This window comes from Lissotriton vulgaris, chromosome 5, assembly GCF_964263255.1.
Source record: "Lissotriton vulgaris chromosome 5, aLisVul1.2, whole genome shotgun sequence".
Lineage (NCBI taxonomy): Eukaryota > Metazoa > Chordata > Amphibia > Caudata > Salamandridae > Lissotriton > Lissotriton vulgaris.
This window is the reverse complement of record NC_141693.1, coordinates 1,854,799,728-1,854,805,727: the sequence shown is the minus strand read 5'-3', so window position 1 is coordinate 1,854,805,727 and position 6,000 is coordinate 1,854,799,728.

Genomic DNA, 6,000 nt, shown 5'->3' with positions numbered 1-6,000 from the left:
ATGCAGAAGTCGGGCCAACTTTGTAGGGGTGACGCTGGATGAATTCAAGATCCAGGAACTAGAAGAACTTACAGCCATAGCAAAAGGGATAAAATCCAGCTCCCCTTTAGATCCAGCTCGACCAAAGATAATGGAAGGAGTGAATGCAATTATGCCATATTTCGGAGCTCATTTTACGCTCCTTTCAAAATGGCGTGGTCCCCACAAAATGGAAATAGGCCATTGTCAAGCCACGTAAAAAGTAACCATCATTAGAAAAAACATTAGAAAATCTACACCCTATCTCAATATTACCATTTGTGGCTAAGATTGCTGAGAAATCAAACTACTGGTAGACCACATAAACAGGAACAACTTATTGCATCCCTCCCAATCAGGTTTTAGATTGGCCCATTCCAGTCAGTGCCACTCATGGCCACAGAAACACTGAGAAAATATCCCACAATCTGCTCCTTCATAGGTTAGAGACATGTGGCATCAAACATAGTGCTCTGAGCTGGATGACAGTTTTTCAGCACGGAGCTTCCAAGTCACAACAAACCTATTTATCTGAAATTATTCCCTTGTCCCAGGGGAATCCACGTGGCTCAATTTTGAGCCCCACTGTACAATACTTATGCAGGACCACTGGCAGAGCAAGTGGAGAAACACAAGGTGTTAATCATTTCCGATGCAGATGATACGCAGCTAATTGTGATGCTATCACAGGACACGGACCAGGCAGCTATCAGTTTCTCCGACTATTTAGAAGAAGTAGCAGACTGGATGTCGAATCACTGCCTCAAGCTAAACAGGAAAAAAAAAAAACAGAGGCACTGGTTGTAGGCAAGATGCCATCCACATGGTGGCCAGAAATCACTAGGCCAACTACCCACCCAAAAAACAGAAGTGAAAAGCCTTGGCGTCTGGTTTGATTCCGATTTGACAGTTGATAGCCAGATTCGGAATGTAGCAGGTAAATGCTACGGGGTCATGAAAACCCTGCGGAAAATCCTGGATCTCTTACCACCTAATGCCCGGAAAACTATAGTACATGCAGTAATAACCTCCCAATTGGATTACAGGAATGTACTATATCTTGGAGCGACAAAGAAAGGTCTGCCCAAATTAGAGGGTACAGAACGCGGCGGCTCGATTCATTCTTGGCCTACCAAGAAGATCCAACACGAAGAAAGCCCCGACAACTCTTCATTGGCAGCCAGTAGATAAGAGTTGCGTTTAAGGCAATGTGCCACTGCATCCTATTAAAGAAAGGCCCAAGATACCTCCAAACGTTAATTGCCAAATACACCCCAGGGCATAGTTTAAGATCGTTGAGAAGGATCTGGTGACTGTACCGAGAATATTTAGAGCAAGAATGGGGGAGCACTCATTCAGATACCTTGCAGCAAAAATGTGGAACAGCCTACCAATGGATCCAAGAATAGAACCATGCGAAAGCAGATTTTGCAGTCAGCTAAAGACCTGGCTGTTTATAAAAGGATAATGATCGATTTAGGGCTGCGCAGAGTGGCGGGTCAAGCAGCGGGCAGCCGCATCTTTCCAGAGTCTGGTTTCAGCGTGGCGACACCGCTGGTGTAACCATACGCTCTACAAATTAATAAATAAATGCTCAGCCAGAAAACATGTGTACTCTGCTTTCTGGAATCAATCTACTGTGTTGCCCCTGCAACAGCAGCTCGCAAAAAGTAATTAACAAAATCGTGCGTCGAGTAAAACATGTAACAGGGGCAGTCCTTATGGGATGGTGCAACAGGAGAAGAGGTATTCAAGAAATTAACTAAAGAAAAGAAAACCGGTAACGACAAAGGAGCCAATAAAATACAAGGGTGAGAAAATGGCCAGAGCTTAAATTCCATATTCTGAATACAGGTCTTGAAGAGACTCTGCATGCGATGCCTAGGCAAGGCCTAAAAATAGAAGCAGAGGGACTAACCAAGTTAGGCAGTATAGAGGTGACATCATGGCGCATGACATCACAGGAAGGGCTATCACAGCATGTGACATCAGATCTTAAGACCTCAGACATGTTTAGCAGTTCAATCATGAGTATATTTGTTCATACTGAGATTTAACAACTGACATTTTATGTCAGTGTGGAGCCAATAAAAGGGGGACGCAAATGTAAATGTAAATGCCAATTTGTATCGCGCAACAATCGCTCCAAGGAGCATCTAGGCGCCCGAGTAAGGACAACCAGATGTCAGGTTGCCTCTATGCTTGCTTGACCAGATCCAAAATCACACTAGGCTTCTGGCAGTTGTATCTTGGAGATTAAAGATCCAGGTTTTTAGGTGTTTACGAAAGTCTATTTCCTTGTCCAATAATCTCAGATGTGGGGGGAGAGTATTCCACGCTTTTGCACCCAATACCGCCAGGGACTTTCCCCCTCGGGTTTGGAGTCTGAAACCTGGGACGGTAAGCAGTTTGGCAGTTGAGGATCGTAATGCTCGAGTTGGGCAGTATCTACTAAATTTTTTCTTTAGGTATAATGGGCCTAGGTCATGAACAGCTCGAAAGGTAATTAGTAGTACTTTAAACAAGACCCTTTTTGTTATGGGCAACCAGTGTAGTGCATTGAGGGCTTTGGTTGCTGATGATCTTTTCGGCCATTTCAAAACCAGCCTTGCTGCAGCATGCTGCACCATCTGAAGTTTGTGTGACTGCTTTATTTGTACCAGCGTAGAGGCTGTTGCAATAGTCGATGCGTGATGTTACTAGTGCAACCGTAACTGTTTTTCTTGCTTCAAAGGGCAACAAATCAAAGAACTTTCTCAGTCCCTTTATCACCCCAAAGCACATGCCTGCCACTCTAGCCGCTTGTTGTCTGAAAGACAGGTCAGCGTCGAAGTACACCCCCAGATTGGGGGCCGAGTTGGTGGTATGAGGCGGTATTTCAGCCTTTTCTGGCCACCATAGTCCAGCAATAGCAACACCAACAAAATCTGGGCCTCAACTTGTATATTTATTTTTTGAAACTCTGCCACAAACAAATAGGCAGCAGGATTAAATTTGCAACTAATTAAGCAGACAGATTTACTGCTAAAGTGTGCATGTCAAGATATTATGTGGTTAAAGGCCCTGCTGCAGAAATATTCGTGCCCGAGCAAGTTTGAGAATAAAGGAGGTTAATGCATGGTGAGATCCATATTGGTCTAGTCCCCGTTTTGATCAAAGTAGCAGAGGATTAACAGGACTCCTGCAAAGCACATCGGTAACATGCAGATGACAATATTTTACGTAAATAGGTTACTGCTTTTATCAGTTCCTTTTGTTACTTGCAGTTCATAAATTTTAGTCCTAATATAGGACAGTGAGCTTTGTAGGACATGTGCCTCTACACCCTACCATCACATGCCACTACATCTGGAATGCAAGATTCATCCCACCCTTTGTTTCATTGCATGCCATTTGGACTGTGCCCACTGCAGCAGCTTTCCAAAAGCTCATTAATGGTTTGGGCATGCATGGGGTGTTCTTTCCATGCCAAGAGGATATGTTAATCATGAGGCAAGACATGAATGAATAAACAGCCAAGTATCCTAGAAGCGAATAGATGGACTGACTTAAGATCAACAAATGAAGTTTCTGAATGACGTTACTTACCTAGAACATGTATTGCACCCGGAAGTTACATGTGCTTTGGCAGTTTCTAAAAAACATGGAAAAATGTGATTGCAGGCATGTATTATGGGTGGCATAATACAGGCCTCAGCCCATTGGAAATCCCTGGTGTACATCAGCCCTACATAGGTTAGTACCATACTAGGCACTTTTCAGGGTACACCAGTATTCAATCTTGAGTGTACCCTGGGCTTTAAGTAGGCCGGGTCTCACCAGTGCTGAGCACCAGCAGCTTTTTAAAGGGGGCCTTAAAACAGGTCTCTCTAGGGCTCAGTTTGGTGCCCTGTAGTGACAGCAGGCACAACGATGTGCGTGTGCTCGCACTGCTCACTCCTCACTAGTGGAGAGGTTAAGGCATGACGTCATGCCAGGCGAGCGTTGGAAGGGAAATCCTTTCAAAAGTCATTTTCTCTGGATTTCCCCTTCCTTTTGAAACTCAGGAGCAGCAACATTGTGATAATGTCATAAGGGGTTTAATTGGAAGCTTTTTCAATATTATATTCTAGCCATAGTTGCTGCTTATTTAATCTTATGCAACTAACAACCATTGACAAATCCAATAGTCCTGACTTGTAGGTATGTTACTTGTTGTATCATATCTGGATGCAATGACAAACGGCAAGATACTAGTCGGGTGCACACTATGCTAAGCACAGATGTTTAGCTCACGTGTTTTTAAGCCATGCCCTTAATTACATTGTCCAAGCCCCTTTGAGAGACCTCCCAGTTTTTTCATCCCACTTAAAGCAGAGTGTACCCAAGTACTCGCCACGTCCAATTTAGTGAAGCACAGGACTGGGAACCTGATTAGCAAGATCCTAGTCAGTTAAACATAATGGCGGCAGCAAAAAGTGGTTGTGACCATGAAAGCAGACCCTGTTTCCTACAATAATTTATTGATAAATGGCACCCAGATGCAGAACGTGTTAAATAGCTATGGAAATTGTGGTTGGCTCCATGCAGAAAAATTGTCCCCTGTAACTGAGAAACATCATGTTATGTACAGAGACCCTTATGTTGTACCAAGTTTGTGCCTAAACGAATACAGTCTTACGAAGCTGGGCACCCAGACAGAACCTCACGCTCTGCCCCTAAAGTTTGGGACTACTGCGCTTCCCATGAATCCCATGCCATCACGTACATGCCAAAAACACTCACATTGCCTGTTTTACAGTACAGCATACTTTGGTTCGGTATTAGGCCTAAATCTTTACCGCTATGTTCCTCTCCTACTTCCTCGACCAAAGATCACATCCAACTATTTCCTGGCAACATCAAGACTGGTACAAGGATCATCCCAAGACCCGACCCTTTTATACTTAGGAGTCACACAAAACTAGAATTTCATCGCAACACTTAATCCTATACACGTCTGCATCTTTGTTAGCATCATTCTGGTGTATTTTGTTTTGAGTGTTACCACAATGCTTCTCTGTACAGCAGCCCCCCTACCTCCCCCAAACCAGGTTTGCGATAATGGATTGTAACCAGCATCAGGGTCTAAACCTTTACTCTCAGCTTGGATATCGTCAAGTACTCCCAGAAGTGAGACTACCCAGAGATGAATCCCAAACCACCTCCGACCCATCCAGTGGCCTTCAGTGCAGCCCACAGCGGCTCATCCTATTACAGTGATGCCCCGGAGCATCTTTGCACATTCCAATAACCACAGAGCCAGTTTCTGCATGCGCCATCTCTTCGCAGCTCAGACCTGCTGCTCCTCCATAGGTCTAGCTTCGACACCAGTGAATGGTCTTGTTGCACACGGGCATCTTGCAGCAGTCCAACACATTTAGTAGTGGTAAACAGGAATGCAGCTTTGCCTGAACACCCAGGGAATAGAAGATTTGCAAGATAGGGGAGGTGGAAGTGCATAGCTGGACCTTTGGTTAATATAGCTAAATTTAGAAGGGCTTTGACAAAACTAGAGTTAAGCAGACACTATACTGCCCACGCTCACTCCTGGTTAGTCTGAATGTAGACCTTCAGAATCTGCTTCCCAAATTTGAGTCAAGTACTCGAGACTTTCTTCGAATACTTTTCGATGGTACTCTGGTCGAGAAGAAACTTCATTCAGTGGCAAAGGTGTCACTAGGGATCAGCCGGCAAATTAGGTCTGGCCTAGTTTTAACCATTTTCCATTTCGTCAAGACACTAACCAGAGGGCAAGTTCACAACCAAGAAGAGTAACTTTCCACCCAGGAGGAAGCCAAACACCACTGCCCTCAAACTCCCCACCTCCAACCTGCCCCCGCCATGTGATTAGTATCCATTTTCACTTCTGCTCAACCTTAGTTCAAAGTCCCCCTCAGTTGTATGCATCTGTTTCTTAAATCTGTTCCCATTTTGTGGGCGTTCTATTCTTTGAAGTTGCAG